Genomic DNA, 21,197 nt, shown 5'->3' with positions numbered 1-21,197 from the left:
AGGAACAGAGATAGGTTATTATTGTTAGGGGCTGGGTTAGGAACAGAGATAGGTTATTATTGTTAGGGGCTGGGTTAGGAACAGAGATAGGTTATTATTGTTAGGGGCAGGGTTAGGAACAGAGATAGGTTATTATTGTTAGGGGCTGGTTTAGGAACAGAGATGGGTTATTATTGTTAGGGGCTGGGTTAGGAACAGAGAGAGGCTATTAGGATTGCAGTTGTGTAAGGTTCTGTATTTCTTTTCTTAGTCAACCTTGTGTTCATTTTCGTTGTGTTCTTAAACGTAGCCTTGTCTTTCATTTTTGTTCATTGATTTCACCTGTGTTAGTTACTCACCTGGTCTCGTCAAATCAAATCAAATTTATTTATATAGCCCTTCTTACATCAGCTGATATCTCAAAGTGCTGTACACAAACCCAGCCTAAAACCCCAAACAGCAAGTAATGCAGGTGTAGAAGCACGGTGGCTAGGAAAAACTCCCTAGAAAGGCTTTCTATGCCTGTTTCTGGAATTTTGAATAAACTTGCTTCATTGTTCTGTAACCCTGTGTCATACATGTGCATGTCGTTTTACTCTAGGTTTCTGAGATTGATTTGATTGATTGAGGATTTTTAGCATATGGTTAATTAGTCCATTGGAAACCCAAGTTGCTGGGATAAAATAACCGAGACCGAACTATAGGTGCATTGGTCGGAGTCGTAAGAGGGGTGGTTCTGGGCTAAGTCAACCCAGGAAAAGGGCCCCTCAAAATCAAATCAAACTTTATTTGCCACTTGCGCCGAATACCACAAGTGTAGACTTTACCGTGAAATGCTTCGTTACAAGCCCTTAACCAATAGTGCAGTTCAAGAAGAAGAAAATATTTACCAAGTAGACTAAAATAAAAAGTAATAATAAAAAGTAACACAATAAGAATAAGAATAACGAGGCTTTATACAGGAAGCACCGGTACCGAGTCAGTGTGCAGGGAGGGGTACAGGTTAGTTGAGGTAATCTGTACATGTAGGTGGGGGCATAGTGACAAGTAACAAACAAACAGCGAGTAGCAGCAGTGTACGGGGGGGGTGTCAATGTAAATTGTCCTGTGGTGATTTTTATGACTTGTTCAGCAGCAGCTTGGGAGTAGAAGCTGTTGAGGAGCCTTTTGGTCCTAGACTTGGTGTTCCGGTACCACTTGCCGTGTGGTAGCAGAGAGAACAGTCTAAAACTTGGGTGACTTGAGTCTCTGACAATTTTATGGCCTTTCCTCTGACACCACCTATTATATAGGCACTGGATAGCAGGAAGCTTGGGCCCAGTTATGTACTGGTCCGTTCACACTACCCTCTGTAGTGCCTTACGGTCAGATGCCGAGCAGTTGCCATACCTTTTACATTTTACATACATTTTACATTTTAGTCATTTGGCAGACGCTTTTATCCAGAGCGACTTACAGTAGTGAATGCATACATTTCATTTCATGCATTTATTTTTTTACTGGCCCCCCCATGGGAATCAAACCCACAACCCTTGCGTTGCACACACCATGCTCTACCAACTGAGCCACAGGGAAGGCCCATGGTGGTGATGCAACCGGTCAGGATGCTCTAGATGGTGCAGCTGTAGAACCTTTTGAGGATCTGGGGGCCCATGCCAAATCTTTTCATAAAAGGTTATGTCGTGCCCTCTTCATGACTGTCTTGGTGTGTTTAGACCATGATCGTCCGTTGGTGATGTGGCCACCAAGGAACTTGAAACTCTCGACCCGCTCCACTACAGCCCCGTCAATGTTAATGGGGGCCTGTTCGGCCTGCCTTTTCCTGTAGTCCACGATCAAGTCCTTTGTCTTGATCACATTGAGGGAGAGGTTGTTGTCCTGGCACCACACTACCAGTTCTCTGACCTCCTCCCTATAGGCCGTCTCATTGTTGTCGGTGATCAGGCCTACCACTGTTGTGTCATCAGCAAACTTAATAATGGTGTTGGAGTTGTGTTTGGCCATGCAGTCGTGGGTGAACAGGGAGTACAGGAGGGGACTAAGTAAACACTTCTGAGGGGCCCCAGTGTTAAGGATCAGCATGGCAGACATGTTGTTGCCTGCTCTTACCACCTGGGGGCGGCTCGTCAGGAAGTCCAAGATCCAGTTGCAGAGGAAGGTGTTTAGTACCAGAGTCCTTAGCTTAGTGATGAGCTTCGTGGGCACTATGGTCTTGAACGCTGAGATGTAGTCGATGAACAGCATTCTCACATAGGTGTTCCTTTTGTCCAGGTGAGAAAGGGCGGTGTGGAGTGCGATTGAGGTTGCGTCATCTGTGGATCTGTTGGGACGGTATGCGAATTTCCAAACGCCTGAAGGTACCACGCTCATCTGTACAAACAATAGTACCCAAGTATAAACACCATGGGACAACGCAGCCGTCATACCGCTCAGGAAGGAGACACCTTCTGTCTCCTAGAGATGAACGTGCAGAAATTTCCTCTGGTCTGATTAAACAAAAATAGAACTGTTTGGCCATAATGACTGTTACAAATCCCTTTTGGCCCTGCAGTCTAGGGGGGATGGATACGAGACCCGTAACATAAATCCTGCAAATTATAATAGTGATGAGTAACAATGAGAACAAAAACCACAGAAAACTTAAGTTTACCGTCAAACTCTAAAGGTTTATTGCTAAACACACGGTAATGGGGTGTGAGAAAAGGGGCTGAGCTGGACCCAAGCAAAGAAACAATAATCCAAAACACCCCTAAACTAGACTAGCCTACTTCAAGAGCAGTTAGCTAACTAACCAAAAATACAGTGGGTGGTCTGCCCAGTTCTAACTAGGGTACTTAGACAAAGTATTCCTACGGGTAATGTATGCCCATGGGCGACTTGTCTTGGTACCCCCTTTTCCCACCCAGCTCCTAAAGCCATGACATCCTTTTCTGGAATTTTCAAGCTGTTTAAAGGCACAGTCAACTTAGTGTATGTAAACTTCTGACCCACTGGAATTGTGATACAGTGAATTATAAATTAAATAATCTGTCTGTAAACAATTGTTGGAAAAATTACTTATGTCATGCACAAAGTAGATGTCCTAACCGACTTGCCAAAACTATAGTTTGTTAACAGGAAATTTGTGTAGTGATTGAAAATCAAGTTTTAATGACTCCAACCTAAGTGTATGTAAACTTCTGACTTCAACTGTTTATTCAACCACAAGGGGGTGCTAATGAGCTATGGGAGATAGTTAAAAGTTAATCATAATAGAGGACGACTGAAATTATATTATTTCAGTGTAGATAAGGGAAGGGCAGGTTAAAATATAAACATTACAACCATTCAATCCAGCGTATGAATCAAACGGATTTGCACATGAATGGAGAAAAAATTAGCTGACTTTGTGATCTGTAAGGTAAATAACTATGAAGCAAGCTTTTTCTTTGCTATTTACGAAACATAGCAACGTTTAAGACATGGATTTCATTTTGTTGAAATGTTACCAAGGTTCCCAAAGGTACTTCAAAGTAATATTTTCATCTTGTTGGCTAAGTAAAAATTGTCGCTGAAATCATTACTTTGCATAGCGGGGATGAAAATAATGTAATTTAGGCTGTAATGGTCTCCAAAATTTGATGCATTAGGTCATCACACTGTTGAAATAGTAACGGACGTGAATAGTTCAGGGGGGGGCTATATTTGGAATGACAGGCCCATGCCAAATCTTTTCAGCCTCCTGAGGGTGAAGAGGAGCTGTCACACGTTCTTCACAACTGTGGACCATTTTAAGTCCTTTGTGACTTGGGCAGAGGAACTTGAAGCTCTCGACCTACTCCCTTGTTGATGTGAATGGGGGCGTGCTCGACCCCCGTTTGCTGTGGTCTATGATCAGCTCATCATCGACTGTGATCAGGCCTATCACCGTCATGTTTCAACATGATTAGGCACTGCCCCATTTCGCAAGAATCTGCAAACAATTCCTGGATGAAAATGTCCCAGTTCTTTTGTAAATCTCTGACACCTGGAGCTGCATGGCAAATGGTCCAGGAACAAACTACAATGCCCAAGGACTAGTCAATCATTCCCCCTCTGAGGGGGCAAAATGTACTGTCTCTCTCTGTTACAGTATCCAGAGGACTGACTATTGTGACAGAATACTACTATAGTATGCATGTTTGATTTGAATCTGGAATGTGCCCTCTGAGGATAACTCTGCTGCTGTCTATATGGATGTATGATCTCTGTGGTAACTTCTATCTGGACAGGGTGAACTCTGAATTACTCAAAGGGATTTTATTGTCTTCTCAGGGATTCTGTCATATTTACATTGGTCTCATTCCCCACACAAGCCTTTAGATGCTGTGACACCCTGTGGAGATTGCTGCCTTGTTGCCTTGTTGGTCAGGTTACTCTGTAAACTTGGTATTGTTTGATTGGTCAATGGTGGTTGGTTTTAGGCTGGAAGGTTACACCTTCAGATGTTCTAAATGGAATTAAATGCCTTTTGTTCTCTCTCTTATCCTGTATCCAGTCCAAGGAGGAAGGTTGTATGATCAATTCTAATTTCCTAGGCTTCTGGTCCTCTGGCCTAATAGGCATCTCTTTGTTCATGCTTTGTAAGTTAACCTTAGGACCTACACTACAAAAGTTTTAGAACACCTGCTCATTCAAGGGCTTTTCTTTATTTTTAAAATTTTCTACATTGTAGAATAACAGTGAAGACATCAACACTACGAAATAACACATATGGAATCATGTAGTAACCAAAAAAGTGTTAAACAAATCAAAATATATTTTATATTTGAGATTCTTCAAATAGTCACCCTTTGCCTTGATGACAGCTTTGCACACTCTTGGCATTTAGTATAGAAGAAGCTTCTGTCTTAAAAATCCTAAACAATCCCATAAATTCACAGTAAAAAAAAAATGTCAACTTGAAAGCATGATGTACTACTGGATTACCAATAACAGAAGGCAACTCTGCGTCCAGGTAACCTAACCTACAGGAGGGGTGGGGTTACGGCCGATGACACAATGCCTTCCAATTGTGGAACCTCAGTCTGGGGGAGGTAATTTAAGAATGCACAGAAAGTAAACAAATGTTTTTTTTTGCAGTTTAGTATGGAAAAGTAAAAAATGTCTGTGTTTAAACTGGAACAACCCTTTTAACCCCTACTCAACAGCCAGTGTAATCCCGTGTAGCGATATTCAAATACCTTAGAAATGCTATTACTTCAATTTCTCAAACATATGACTATTTTACACCATTTTAAAGACAAGACTCTCGTTAATCTAACCACACTGTCCGATTTCAAAAAGGCTTTACAACGAAAGCAAAACATTAGATTATGTCAACAGAGTACCCAGCCAGAAATAATCAGACACCCATTTTTCAAGCTAGCATATAATGTCACATAAACCCAAACCACAGCTAAATGCAGCACTAACCTTTGATGATCTTCATCAGATGACAATCCTAGGACATTATGTTATACAATACATGCATGTTTTGTTCAATCAAGTTCATATTTATATCAAAAACCAGCTTTTTACATTAGCATGTGACTAGCATGTGACTAGCATTCCCACCGAACACTTCCGGTGAATTTACTAAATTACTCACGATAAACGTTCACAAAAAACATAACAATTATTTTAAGAATTATAGATACAGAACTCCTTTATGCACTCGCTATGTCCGATTTTAAAATAGCATTTAGATGAAAGCACATTTTGCAATATTCTGAGTAGATAGCCCGGCCATCACAGGCTAGCTATTTTGACACCCACCAAGTGTGGTACTCACCAAACTCAGATTTACTATTATAAAAGTTTGATTACCTTTGCTGTTCTTCGTCAGAATGCACTCCCAGGACTTCTACTTCAATAACAAATGTTGGTTTGGTCCCAAATAATCCATCGTTATATCCAAATAGCGGCGTTTTGTTCGTGCGTTCAAGACACTATCCGAAGGGTAAAGAAGGGTGCCCGACGCGTTTCGTGACAAAAAATGTCTAAATATTCCATTACCGTACTTCGAAGCATGTCAACCGCTGTTTAAAATCAATTTTTATGCGATTTTTCTCGTAAAAAAGCGATAATATTCCGACCGGGAGTCGTTGTTTTCGTTCAAAGAGAGAGAAAGTAAACATGGTGTCGGCTCGTGCACGCACCTCCAGTCTCATTGTCCTCAGATCAACCACTATCCAAATGCGCTAATGTTTTTCAGCCATGTTCTGCAAAGCCACCATTCATCGTTCTGGCGCCTTCTGAGAGCCTATGGGAGCGTTAGAAAATGTCACGTTATGCCAGAGATCCCCTGTTTTGGTTAGAGATGATCAAGAAGGCCATGAAATGGTCAGAGAGAGCGCTTCCTGTTTGGAATCTTCTCTGGTTTTGGCCTGTCAAATGAGTTCTGTTATACTCACAGACACCATTCAAACAGTTTTAGAAACTTTAGGGTGTTTTCTATCCAAATCAAACAATTATATGCATATTGTAGTTACTGGGCAGGAGTAGTAACCAGATTAAATCGGGTACGTTTTTTATCCGGCCGTGCAAATACTGCCCCCTATCCCCAACAGGTTAATAACGGGTGCAATGAATCTAAATAAAGTAATGGATTTAATTAGGAAAATGTTATTTATATTTGTGCAGCATCAGATTAATCAAGCAATCAATGTTAATGCAAAAACACAGATATGGAAAAACAATCCTAAAAAAATCAACTTGCAGTCGAGCATGCTGGGAAATATGATTGTGATAGGAATGGTTTTGACAGGAATGTTTTACTCTGGGGCGGCAGCGTAGCCTAGTGGTTAGACTAGTAACCAGAAGGTTGCAAGATCAAATCCCAGAGCTGACAAGGTACAAATCTGTCATTCTCCCCCTGAACAAGGCAGTTAAACCACTGTTCCTAGGCTATCATTGAAAATAAGAATTTGTTCTTAACTGACTTGCCTAGTTAAATAAAGGTAAAATAAATCAAACTCTCCACAGAGTAAAACTGCCACACTCACCTCTGGTTATTAGCACAAACATTTTAACAATTAGTGAATCAACAATATTTTACACTGAAACATCAACACTAGGTAACACTGGCCAATTTGCTATGTAGTTTTCTAACCCTTTTTGCCACGCTTGTATAGAATGACATTTGCTTACAAATGATTTCTGAAGCTTAGGCATTGTCAAGGGATTATGAAGACTTTTCGTTGTAGTTGGTTCTAAGTGTGACCCCAAAGGTAGATCCCAACCCACCCACACATTTCAAAATTAAATAAAATGCTAACTTCACACTTTCACAAAAAAAAACACAATAATATGAATGTGTATACTTTCATTATGTCATCCTTCCTTCGAAACTATGGAAGCTATTTACAACGTGTTGGTATGATAGGGGTTTCCCAGGGGTGTCCCAGGGGTTGACAGGGGTTTTCCAGGTGTTTTCCAGGGGTTGGGGTTTTCCTCCCCTTGCTGCTATAAAATACCTTCACATATTGTACACATTCATTCTTTCTTGTCTTCTTGGTAGAACGCTAAGCCACAGCGACCAGTACTCTTCCAGACCTCAGGATTCTATTCTTCAGCTTTTTAGAATCAGATGCGTATTTGTTCCAAACTGATGATTTCAACTGATGGTAAGACCAATATGATACCATATGGTGTAATAGGGTGTGACATTATGATAGACTGTAGTAGCCTAGAATATTTCATATCATAATACAATTGCCATATAACATAAATGTATTATGTATTATGTATTATAACTGATGTATTATAACTGATGTATTATAAAATGTATTATAACTTTTTAGGGAAGTTAGAAACCAATACACACAGGCAGTTAGAAACGCCAAGGCTAGCTTTTTCAAACAGAAATTTGCTTCGTGCAACTCCAACTCTAAAAAGTTCTGGGACATTGTAAAGTCCATGGAGAATAAGAACACCTCCTCCCAACTGCCCACTGCACTGAGGATAGGAAACTCTGTCACCACCGATAAGCCCACTATAATTGAGAATTTCAATAAGCATTTTTCTACGGCTGGCCATGCTTTCCACCTAACTACCCCTACTGCATTCAACAGCACTGCACCCCCCACAGCTACTCGCCCAAGCCTCCCCCATTTCTCCTTCTCCCAAATCCATTCAGCTGATGTTCTGAAAGAGCTGCAAAATCTGGACCCCTACAAATCAGCTGGGCTTGACAATCTGGACCCTTTCTTTCTAAAATTATCTGCCGAAATTATTGCAACCCCTATTACTAGCCTGTTCAACCTCTCTTTCGTGTCGTCTGAGATTCCCATAGATTGGAAAGCAGCTGCTGTCATCCCCCTCTTCAAAGGAGGTGACACTCTTGACCCAAGTTGCTACAGACCTATATCCATCCTACCCTGCCTTTCTAAGGTCTTCGAAAGCCAAGTCAACAAACAGATTACCGACTATTTTGAATCCCACCGCACCCTCTCCGCTATGCAATCTGGTTTCAGAGCTGGTCATGGGTGCACCTCAGCCACGCTCAAGGTCCTAAACGACATCGTAACCGCCATCGATAAGAAACATTACTGTGCTGCCGTATTCATTGACCTGGCCAAAGCTTTTGACTCTGTTAATCACCACATCCTCATCGGCAGACTTAGTAGCCTTGGTTTCTCAAACGATTGCGTCGCCTGGTTCACCAACTACTTCTCTGACAGAGTTCAGTGTGTCAAATCGGAGGGCCTACTGTCTGGACCTCTGGCAGTCTCTATGGGGGTACCACAGGGTTCAATTCTTGGGCCAACTCTTTTCTCTGTATACATAAATGATGTCGCTCTTGCTGCTGGTGAATCTCTGATCCACCTCTACGCAGACGACACCATTCTGTATACTTCTGGCCCTTCTTTGGACACTGTGTTAACAACCCTCCAGACGAGCTTCAATGCCATTCAACTCTCCTTCCGTGGTCTCCAACTGCTCCTAAACACAAGTAAAACTAAATGCATGCTCTTCAACCGATCGCTGCCTGCACCTGCCCGCCCATCCAGCATAACTTCTCTGGACGGTTCTAACTTAGAATTTGTGGACAACTACAAATACCTAGGTGTCTGGTTAGACTGTAAACTCTCCTTCCAGACTCACATCAATCATCTCCAATCCAAAGTGAAATCTAGAATTGGCTTCCTATTTCGCAACAAAGCATCCTTCACTCATGCTGCCAAACATACCCTCGTAAAACTGACCATCCTACCAATCCTCGACTTCGGCGATGTCATTTACAAAATAGCCTCCAATACCCTACTCAACAAGCTGGATGCAGTCTATCACAGTGCCATCCGTTTTGTCACCAAAGCCCCATATACAACCCACCACTGCGACCTGTATGCTCTCGTTGGCTGGCCTTCACTTCATCATCGTCGCCAAACACATTGGCTCCAGGTCATCTACAAGACCCTGCTAGGTAAAGTCCCCCCTTATCTCCGCTCACTGGTCACCATAGCAGCACCCACCTGTAGCACGCGCTCCAGCAGGTATATCTCTCTGGTCACCCCTAAAGCCAACTCCTCCTTTGGTCGTCTCTCCTTCCAGTTCTCAGCTGCCAATGATTGGAACGAACTACAAAAATCTCTAAAACTGGAAACACTTATCTCCCTCACTAGCTTTAAGCACCAGCTGTCAGAGCAGCTCACAGATCTCTGCACCTGTACATAGCCCATCTTTAATTGAGCCCAAACTACTACCTTTTCCCCTACTGTATTTATTTATTTTATTTATTTTGCTCCTTTGCACCATATTATTTATATTTTAACTTTTAACTTTTTTCAAACTACAAATCTACCATTCCAGTGTTTTTTTCTTGCCATACTTTATTTACTTTGCCACCATGGCATTTTTTTTTTTGCCTTTACCTCCATTATCTCACATCATTTGCTCACATTGTATATAGTCTTATTTTTTTTCTACTGCATCATTGATTGTATGTTGTTTTACTCCATGTGTAACTCTGTGTTTTTGTATGTTGTCGAACTGCTTTGCTTTATCTTGGCCAGGTCGCAATTGTAAATGAGAACTTGTTCTCAACTTGCCTACCTGGTTAAATAAAGGTGAAATAAATAAAATAAAAAAATTAGTTGTGTACAGTATGTATCTGTAAATCACAGAATAAACAAAAGCTATGAAGGTTTAGCTTCCTTGAACTGAACAGTGACCATTTAGACAGTGTTTCTGTTTCTGTTTGCTCAATAACATTCACAAAATTCATAGTAATGCTTATGAATGTGTTTGGAATGCTCCATGTATGTACCCTTATTTAAGTATTACTCATTTTGCCTCATGTTCCCCAGCTCTCCTGATGCATGGCAGACGGAGGTGCCTGTGTCTCTGAGAACACCATGTGAATCCCCGTGCCTGAGAACACCATGTGAATCCCCGTGCCTGAGAACGCATGTGAATCCCAGGAACATCCTCCAACACACCATTCATCAGAGAAGCCCTATCTGTGACCACATGTTTGTGCTAAACAAGAGCAAGGTAATGTTTGTGCTAAACAAGAGCAAGGTAATGTTTGTGCTAAACAAGAGCAAGGTAATGTTTGTGCTAAACAAGAGCAAGGTAATATTTGTGCTAAACGAGAGCAAGGTAATGTTTGTGCTAAACAAGAGCAAGGTAATGTTTGTGCTAAACAAGAGCAAGGTAATGTTTGTGCTAAACAAGAGCAAGGTAATGTTTGTGCTAAACAAGAGCAAGGTAATATTTGTGCTAAACGAGAGCAAGGTAATGTTTGTGCTAAACAAGAGCAAGGTAATGTTTGTGCTAAACGAGAGCAAGGTAATGTTTGTGCTAAACGAGAGCAAGGTAATGTTGATTAGAAGGTCTTTATTTCAGAACCATTGTGTAGCATGTATACAGCTCCATTCAGCACATAGTAATGAATACCTAACTTTGCTCACTCCTACTATAGGGTACCACACTCATAGACACATAACAGCAGCGCCATCTATTGGCTTGACGACATCTCAGTGTGAGTTCTATCCTACATGTACATTCATTGACTTGATTAACTTGGCATATTAACTTTATGATGTGTTGCTTTTAAATGGTTCACGTTATTATTGGGTAACTACCGTTGCACCATGACATTTCTATGTAATTACCGTAAAAATAAATGGATACCCTTTTTCCTCAACAGGGGGAGTTTAAGGAAGACCAATACCACCAAGAACACTCTGCCTGAATCTAGACTCTGAAATGGGCAAGAAGATACAGACTGAGTGGGTCCAGAAGAACTGACCCAAACATGATATGTAAACCATGTTTTATAGTTCCTCCTCTTCTTCTTCTTCTGAGAAACTGTGTGACCTATCTGGCCTGGGGCAAGTTAAGGTGCTCTATGTGTGACCTATCTGGCCTGGGGCAAGTTAAGGTGCTCTATGTGTGACCTATCTGGCCTGGGGCAAGTTAAGGTGCTCTATGTGTGACCTATCTGGCCTGGGGCAAGTTAAGGTGCTCTATGTGTGACCTATCTGGCCTGGGGCAAGTTAAGGTGCTCTATGTGTGACCTATCTGGCCTGGGGCAAGTTAAGGTGCTCTATGTGTGACCTATCTGGCCTGGGGCAAGTTAAGGTGCTCTATGTGTGACCTATCTGGCCTGGGGCAAGTTAAGGTGCTCTATGTGTGACCTATCTGGCCTGGGGCAAGTTAAGGTGCTCTATGTGTGACCCATCTGGCCTGGGGCAAGTTAAGGTGCTCTATGGGCTCTAAATTAAAATGTTTCATTGGTAGGACTGGTGCTCCCAACTTAAAAAAGTGAGGAGGACAAAATAAAATCTAGGAGAACGAGAAAATATTATTTTTCTTTCAATTCGATTGAGATACAGCCTATGATGGGGCTATAGGGTTGGGCTATATGATGGGGCTATAGGATTGGGCTATATGATGGGGCTATGGGATGGGGCTATAGGATGGGGCTATAGGATTAGGCTATATGATGGGGCTATAGGATGAGGCTATAGGTTGTGCCCTAGGGACTAATAGGTACCCATGTACATACATTCGTTTTTTTAAATAAAAAGCTAAAATGTTGATACAAATACATGTCATTGACATTTCAAAGTCATTTGTGGAATGTTAGATTTCTACATAGTTAGGGCCCTATAAAATCTGTTTCCTTTTTTGCCTAATTCATTTTTTTTGTAATTTTATTTTGCCAAATTCTGTTTTCTCAGTTTTGTTTTTACAGGTTTCTCATTATTCCCAGTTTCTTTTTTTTTGGGGGGGGGGGGTTTCTAAGTCCACAATAATAATTAAACCACATCAAGAGACAACTTTTGAGGTCTGGGGAAAATCTAAAGATGAAAAATGTTTTTGTGTAGTTTCATTCAAGTGTGCACCATGGACATATAGCAATATAATGTTGTTTGGTTACCTGTGTTTCTGGAGCCCACGTGTGTAGACATTGCTAAACATATGCCCAATGGATTGATGCAAATAATCATGATATATGTCTTCTAGGTAGGCATAGGCGACATTGTAGTTAACATTTAATTGAGAAGGTTTTTGGAAAAGTCTTTCCATCTACCAGAAGGCAGTTGTCATTAGTATCGTCGCTCACATCTACGCAAAGTAGACCTGCACAGCACACACACAAAGACAGGAGCATTTCTACGTCCTGTGCATTCATCTTCAGAAAGTTACTTTGTAGTTAACGTTCTTGTTCACTTGTGACTTAATGAAGCTGAGGGGGACATGCCAGCTAAGCAGGCAGGTCAACAATGCCATATGGGGGTCAGCTGACAGCCGGACAGATTGGTCCACTCAAAAGGATGAGCTGTGGGGCTGAGGTGACAGTGACGGGAATCTGTGTGACATAATAACTGAACTGGCTGTGTTAATTTGCCCTGTGGATGAAGGCTAACCAGCTCTATGGACATGGTTGGAGGAGTGTGACCTGGTGAAGATGAGGGGGACACGCCAACTAAGAAAACAGGTCAACACTGCCTTGGGGCCAGTGGACAGCTTGACAGATTGGTCCACTCAAAGTGTGTGAGCGACGGGGCTGAGGTGACTGAAATGAGCATAGTGCTGGATGTCACACTCATTGTTACCTGGCAGTCAGGATGCCGGCCCAGTGGAGGAATGGGGCCACTTCTTCTTCTTCTAAGAGACTGTGTGACATAATAACTGGCTTGGGGCATCTTAAGGTGCCCTCTGGGCGAAGGCTGAACAGCTCTATGGACATGTTTGGAGGTGTACGGCCAGGTGAAGCTACGGGGGACATACCAACTTAGAATACAAGTCAACACAGCTATGCGGGCCAGTGCACAGCCATTGGATAGGCCGGGGTAACTGCTGAGCAGGTCGCTTTGGTAGACCTTTTGCACACCGTTTGTTAGGCTGTTTGGTAGACAGATTGATAGGCTTTTGGTAGACAGTTTGGTAGGCCTTTGGTAGGCCGTTTGGTTGAGGAGGATTGATGCCACCACTTCTTCTTTTTCATCTTCGTATGTTTCTTCTTCATTTATTATTTTTCTTCTGAGAGACTGTGTGACATTATAACTGGCTTGGGGCGTGTTAAGGTGCCCTCTGGGTGAAGGCTGAACAGCTCTATGGAAATGTTTGGAGGTGTGTGGCATGGTAAAACTAAGCGGGACATGCCAGCTAAGAATACAGGTCAACACAGCTAGGCGGGCCTGTACACAGCAATTGGATAGGCCGGGGTAACTGCTGAGTAGGTCGCTTTGGTAGGGCGTTTGGTAAGCCCTTTGGTAGGCCGTTTGGTAGACCTTTTGATAGGCCGTTTCATAGAATGCTTGGTAGTATGTTTGCTAGGCCTTTGGTAGACTGATTGGTAGACATTTTGGTAGGCGGTTGGTTGGCCTTTGGTAGGCCATTTAGTAGAGGGGGAATGATGCCTCCTCTTCTTCTCCTTCTTCATCTTCTTATGTTTCTTCTTCTTCTTCTTCTTGCCAGTAAAGTGGAGGAGTGGGGCCACTGCTCCTTCTTCTTCTTCTGTTTCTTCTACTTTTATAATTTTTCATCTTCTTCTTCTGCAAAATGGAAGGCCGTTTGGTAGGCCTTTTGGTAGGCTTTTGGTAGGCCGTTTGGAAGGCTGATTGGTAGGATTTTGGTAGACAGTTTGGTAGGCCTTTGGTAGACCGTTTAGTACAGGGGGAATGATTCCACCCCTTCTGCTTCTTGTTCTTCTGTTTCTTCTGAGAGACTGTGTGACATAATAACTGGCTTGGGGCATCTTAAGGTGCCCTCTGGGCGAAGGCTGAATAGCACTATGGACATGTTTGGAGGTGTACGACCTGGTGAAGCTAAGGGCGACATGCCAGCTACGAATACAGGTCAACATAGCTATGCGGGCCATTTGGTAGACCTATTGGTAAGCCGCTTGGTAGTCCATTTGGTAGGCCGCTTGGTATATCATTTGGAAAGCTGTTTGGTCGGCCTTTGGTAGACAGTTTGGTAGGCCTTTGGTAGACTGTTTGGTAAACTGCTTGGTAGCCCACTTAGTAGGCCCTTTGGTAAGCCGTTTGGTAGGTCTTTGGTAGTTTGTTTGATAGGTCGTTTGGTAGTCTGTTTGGTAGGCCTTTGGTAGACTTTTTGGTAGACATTTGGTAGGCTGTTTGGAAGGCCGTTTCAAAGCCCGCTTGGTAGTGCGTTTGGTAGGCTTTGGGTAGGCTGATTGGTAGGCTTTTGGTAGACAGTTTAGTAGGCCTTTGTTAGGCCGTTTGGTAGAGGAGGAATGATGCCACCTCTTCTTCTTCTTGTTCTTCTTCTGTTTCTTCTTCTTTTATATTTCAGTGGAGGAATGGGGCCACATCTTCTGAACAGCTCTATGGAAATGTTTGGAGGTGTGTGGCATGGTAAAACTAAGGGGGACATGCCAGCTAAGAATACAGGTCAACACAGCTATGCGGGCCAATGCACAGCCATAGGATAGGCCGGCGTAACTGCTGAATAGATCGCTTTGGTAGGCCTTTTATAGACCGTTTGGTAGGGCGTTTGGTAAGCTCTTTGGTAAGCCCTTTGATAAGACGATTGGTAGACCATTTGGTTGGTCTTTTGGTAGGATGTTGGGTGGGCCGTTTGGAAGGCTGTTTGGTAGGCCGTATCATAGGCCGCTTGGCAGTAATTTTGGTAGGCCATTTCGAAGACTCTTTGGTTAGCCGTTTAATAGGCCGCTTGGTAGTATGTTTGGTAGGCCTTTGGTAGACTGTTTGGTAGGCTTTGGTAGACAGTTTGGTTGGCCTTTGGTAGGCCGATTAGTAGAATGATGCCACAACCTTCTTCATCTTCTTATGTTTGTTCTTCTTCAACTTATTTTTCTACTTCTTTGTCTTCTTCTGTTTATTCTTCTTTTATTATTTTTCATCTTCTTCTTCTTCTTCTTGCCAGCCAAGTGGAGGAGTGGGGCCACTGCTCCTTCTTAGTCTTCTTCTTCTTCTGTTTCTTCTTCTTAAATAATTTTTCGTCTTCTTAATCTTCTTTTTCTACCAAACGGAAGACCATTTGATAGGCCTTTTGGTAGGCCTTTGGTAGGACGTTTGAAATGCTAATTGGTAGGATTTTGATAGACTTTTTGGAAGGCCTTTGGTAGTCCGTTTAGTAGAGGGGGAATGATACCACCCCTTCTTCTTCTTCTTCTGTTTATTCTTCTTATTCTTCTTCCTCTTCTTCTTCTTCTTCTTGCCAGCCAAGTATAGGAGTGAAGCCACTGTTGCTTCTTCTTCTTCTTCTTTTATATTTCAGTGGAGGTATGGGGCCACATCTTCTGAACAGCTCTATGGAAATGTTTGGAGGTGTGTGGCATGGTAAAACGAAGGGGGACATGCCAGCTAAGAATACAGGTCAACACAGCTATGCGGGCCAGTGCACAGCCAGCCATCGGATAGGCCGGGGTAACTGCTGAATAGATCGCTTTGGTAGGCCTTTTATAGACCGTTTGGTAGGGCGTTTGCTAAACCCTTTGGTAAGCCGATTGGTAGACCGTTTGGTTGGTCTTTTGGTAGGCCGTTTGGCAGAACTTTTGGGAGGACGTTTGGTTGGCCGTTTGGAAGGCTGTTTAGTAGGCCATATAGTAGGCCGCTTGGCAGTAAGTTTGGTAGGCCGTTTGGAAGACTCTTTGGTAAGCCGTTTAATAGGCCGCTTGGTAGTATGTTTGGTAGGCCTTTGGTAGACAGCTTGGTTGGCCTTTGGTAGGCCGATTAGTAGAGAGGGAATGATGCCACCCCTTCTTCATCTTCTTCTGTTTCTTCTTCTTCTTCTTCTTCTTCTTCTAGCCAGCCAAGTGGATGAGTGGGGCCACTGCTTCCTCTTCTTAATTTTCTTCTTTTGCCAAACGGAAGACCATTTGTTTGACATTTTGGAAGGCCTTTGGTAGTCCGTTTAGTAGAGGTGGGATGTTGCCTCTTCTTCTTCTTCTTCTTCTTGCCAGCCAAATATACTAGCGGGGGCCACTGTTGCTTCTTCTTCTTCTTCTTCTTCTTCTTCTTCTTGCCAGCCAAATATACTAGTGGGGGCCACTGTTGCTTCTTCTTCTTCTTGCCAGCCAAATATACTACTGTGGCCACTGTTGCTTCTTCTTCTTCTTATTCTTCTTCTTTCCAGCCAAATATACTAGCGGGGCCACTGTTGCTTCTTCTTCTTCTTCTTCTTCTTCTTGCCAGCCAAATATACTAGCGGGGGCCACTGTTGCTTCTTCTTCTTCTTGCCAGCCAAATATACTACTGTGGCCACTGTTGCTTCTTCTTCTTCTTCTTCTTGCCAGCCAAATATACTAGCGGGGCCACTGTTGCTTCTTCTTCTTCTTCTTCTTCTTCTTTCCAGCCAAATATACTAGCGGGGGCCACTGTTGCTTCTTCTTCTTCTTGCCAGCCAAATATACTACTGTGGCCACTGTTGCTTCTTCTTCTTCTTCTTATTCTTCTTCTTTCCAGCCAAATATACTAGCGGGGCCACTGTTGCTTCTTCTTCTTCTTCTTCTTCTTCTTTCCAGCCAAATATACTAGCGGGGGCCACTGTTGCTTCTTCTTCTTCTTGCCAGCCAAATATACTACTGTGGCCACTGTTGCTTCTTCTTCTTCTTCTTCTTGCCAGCCAAATATACTAGCGGGGCCACTGTTGCTTCTTCTTCTTCTTCTTCTTCTTCTTCTTCTTCTTCTTCTTCTTCTTCTTCTTCTTCTTGCCAGCCAAATATACTAGCGGGGCCACTGTTGCTTCTTCTTCTTCCTCTTCTACTTCTTCTCACCAGCCAAGTATAGGAGTGAAGCCACTGTTAGTTCTTCTTCTTCCTCTTCTTCTTCTTGCCAGCCAAGTATAGGAAATGCCACTCTTTCTTCTTCTTCTTCTTTTATATTTTAGTGGAGGAATGGGGCCACATCTTCTGAACAGCTCTATGGAAATGTTTGGAGGTGTGTGGCATGGTAAAACTAAGGGGGACATGCCAGCTAAGAATACAGGTCAACACAGCTATGCGGGCCAGTGCACAGCCATCGGATAGGCCAGGGTAACTGCTGAATAGATCGCTTTGGTAGGCCTTTTATAGACCGTTTGGTAGGGCTTTTGGTAAGCCCTGTGGTAAGCCGATTGGTAGACCTTTTGGTTGGTCTTTTGGTAGGCCGTTTGGTTGAACTTTTGGTAGGATGTTTGGTTGGCCGTTTGGGAGGCTGTTTGGTAGGCCGTATAATAGGCCGCTTGGCAGTAAGTTTGGTAGGCCGTTTGGAAGACTCTTTGGTAAGCCGTTTAATAGGCCGCTTGGTAGTATGTTTGGTGGGCCTTTGGTAGGCTGTTTGGTAAGGTTTGGTAGACAGTTTGGTTGGCCTTTGGTAGGCCGATTAGTAGAGGGGGAATGATGCCACCCCTTCTTCATCTTCTTCTGTTTCTTCTTCTTCTTCTTCTGCCAAACGGAAGACCATTTGATAGACATTTTGGAAGGCCTTTGGTAGTCCGTTTACTAGAGGTGGGATGTTGCTTCTTCTTCTTCTTTTTCTTCTTCTTCTTCTTTCCAGCCAAATGTACTAGAGGGGCCACTGTTGCTTCTTCTTCTTCTTCTTCTGTGTCTTCTTCTGTTTATTCTTCTTTTATAATTGTTCTTGTTATTCTTGTTATTTTTCTTCTTATTATTATTATTTTTAGTCTCCAACCAAATGGAAGGCCGTATTCTTCTTCTTATTATTATTCTTCTTCTTCTTATTCTTCTTCTTCTTCTTCTGTTCCTTCTTTTATAATTTTCTTGTTCTCCTTCTTCTTCTACCAAACGTAAGGCCGTTTCATAGGCCTCTTGATAGTACGTTTGGTAGACATTTGGTAGGCTGATTGGTAGGCTTTTGTTAGACAGTTTGGTAGGCGGTTTAGTAGAGGGGGAATGATGCCACTTCTTCTTCTTCATCTTCCTATGTTTCTTCTTCATTTATTATGTTTCTTCTTCTTCTTGCCAGCCAAGTGGAGGAGTGGGGCCACTGCTCCTTCTTCGTCTTCTTCGTCTTCTGTTTCTTCTTTTATCATTTTTCATCTTATAACAAACGGAAGGATGTTTGGTAGGCCTTTTGGTAGACAGTTTGGTAGGCCTTTGGTATACTGTTTAGTAGAGGTGGGATGTTGCCACCCCTACTTTTTCTTCTTCTTCTTCTTCTTCTTCTTCCAAATATACTAGTGGGGCCACTGTTGCTTCTTCATTTTTAATAATTTTTCTTCTTCTTCTTCTTCTTTGTCTTCTGCTATCTATTCTTCTTTTATAATTGCTCTTATTATTATTCTTATTTTTCTTCTTCTTCTACCAAATGGAAGGCCGCATTCTTCTTCTTCTTCCTCTTCTTCTGTTCTTTCTTCTTTTATAATCTTCTCCTTCTTCTTCTACCAAACGTAATGCCGTTTGGTAGGCCGTTTCATAGGTCTCTTGGTAGTGCGTTTGGTAGACATTTGGTAGGCTGTTTGGTAGGCTTTTGGTTGACAGTTTGGTTGGCCTTTGGTAGGCTGATTAGTAGAGGTGGAATGATGCCACCCCTTCTTTGTCTTCATCTTCTTCTGTTTCTTCTTTTATAATTCAGTGGTGAAATGGGGCCACGTCTTCTGAACAGCTCTATTTACATGTCTGGAGGTGTGTGGCCTGGTAATACTAAGTGGGACATGCCAGCTAAGAATACAGGTTAAAACAGCTATGCGGGCCAGTGCACAGCCATTGGATTGGCCGGGGTAACAGCTGAGTAGATCGCTTTGCTAGACCTTTTGTACACCGTTTGGTAAGCCCTTTGGTAGACCATTTGGTGGGTCGTTTGATAGGCCAATTAGTAGACAGGGAATAAAGTCACCCCTTCATTTTCTTATGTTTCTAGTTCTTCTCCTTTTTCTTCTTCATTGTCTTCTTCTGTTTATTGTTCTTCTTCTTCTTGCCAGCCAAGTGGAGGAGTGGGGCCACTGCTCCTTCTTCGTCTTCTTCTTCTTCTGTTTCTTCTTCTTTTATAATTTTTCTGAACGGGTAGGTCACTTGCGATTCCTCTCCAACTCATTTTAGTGGAGGTCTGCTTGGGTGAGTGTATAGGTTTTGACAATACTTTGACCCAGGGTGGCAACGTCTTTTCAAAATAGTAAAATCCTATGGGTACCGCTCCGACTTGATTTAGCGGAGGTCTGAACGGGTAGGTCACTTGCGATTCCTCTCCAACTCGTTTTGGTGGAGGTCTGCTTGGGTGAGTGTATAGGTTTTGATAATACTTTGACCCAGGGTGGCAACATATTATCAAAATAGTAAAATCCTATGGGTACCGCTCAGACTTGATTTAGCGGAGGTCTGAATGGGTAGGTCACTTGTGAAACAACTCCAACTTGTTTTGGTGGAGGTCGGCTTGGGTGAGTGTATAGCTTTTGATAATACTTTGACCCAGGGTGGCAACACATTATCAAAATAGTAAAATCCTATGGGTACCGCTCAGACTTGATTTAGCGGAGGTCTGAACGGGTAGGTCACTTGCGATTCCTCTCCAACTCGTTTTGGTGGAGGTCTGCTTGGGTGAGTGTATAGGTTTTGATAATACTTTGACCCAGGGTGGCAACATATTATCAAAATAGTAAAATCCTATGGGTAACGCCCCGACTTGATTTAGCGGAGGTCTGAACGGGTAGGTCACATGCGATTCCTCTCCAACTCGTTTTGGTGGTAGGACTTTGGTAGGCCTTTTAGTAGAGGTGGAATGATGCCACCCCTTCATCTCCTTTTTCTTCTTTCTCTTCTTTTTCTTCTTCTTTTTCTTCTTCTTAAACGTATTTGTCTAAGAGAGTCCAATGTCTAAGAGAGTCCAATGTCTAAGAGAGTCCAATGTCTAAGAGAGTCCAATGTCTAAGAGAGTCCAATGTCTAAGAGAGTCCAATGTCTAAGAGAGTCCAATGTCTAAGAGAGTCCAATGTCTAAGAGAGTCCAATGTCTAAGAGAGTCCAATGTCTAAGAGAGTCCAATGCTCGCTGCATCCAGAAAAGGTCTCCTTGGGCATGTCACTATTGAATAAGCCCTGGATGAATACTACAAGAGGTTATTTTTCTACAACAATTTTGGTGCCGTGACCCGGATGGAAGGGAGACTGGCCATCCTGGCCAGAACCTAGACATCTCTTCAGTATACCACAAATAGTGGTAAAGGGACCTTTTAAAAGATACTGTTGTTCGGTCAGGTGGGGCGGCTTCGGCTCTTCTCCTCTCCATCCATCTATTGGAGTAAAATTCTCGAGACTGTTAAATGCATTCTTAGATATATATATATGAACTGGTTCATCAGGTAGGAAGCCTAAGGTTAATTTGCTTCTGAATTTGAATCTAAGGAAATTGATTCTGGAGTATTGGAACAAAAGGACATTTGTTCCAGAATTAGGAAGCCTAAGGTTTACTGATCATTTGTTGAAGAAATTGACCAACACTTTGGCGAGCTTGCCAGGAGCATGTGACCACTTCGCTGGACTGACCATTGATCCACGTGCAAGCACTACAATATTATAACTTAAGCAGACGCCTGTTATATCTAATGTCTGTAATTTTCTATAGCACATTGTGGTTAATGACTAATTTTGGCAAGTAAGTGGCGCCTCGCTGTTAAATTTATACAAACCTACATTTCTCTGTAATAGTGGAATCATTGAAATTATTGTTACACAACCCGCGGGAGGAAGCACAGACCACCTAGGTGGAAATAGGTTATACATTCCTGGGTTAAATGGTTATGATTATGAGACTTGGTGATAGGATTTAGGGTGAAAATCCAAGTA

The 21,197-nt window shown here is 42.6% G+C and overlaps 1 long non-coding RNA gene across 1 annotated transcript; it reads left to right on the top strand.

The window, feature by feature from the left end:
* Positions 1-7,473: 7,473 nt before the first annotated feature.
* On the top strand, positions 7,474-11,894 carry LOC115199648 (uncharacterized). The gene is made up of 4 exons (XR_003879400.1): positions 7,474-7,604; positions 10,287-10,473; positions 10,904-10,963; positions 11,132-11,894. It is a non-coding gene; the product is annotated as an uncharacterized LOC115199648 (long non-coding RNA).
* Positions 11,895-21,197: the final 9,303 nt, after the last annotated feature.

The sequence above is a fragment of the Salmo trutta genome, chromosome 9, assembly GCF_901001165.1.
Source record: "Salmo trutta chromosome 9, fSalTru1.1, whole genome shotgun sequence".
In the NCBI taxonomy this organism is placed as follows: Eukaryota; Metazoa; Chordata; class Actinopteri; order Salmoniformes; family Salmonidae; genus Salmo; species Salmo trutta.
Note: the sequence above shows the minus strand (reverse complement) of the source record. Positions and strands in the feature narration are given on the sequence as shown.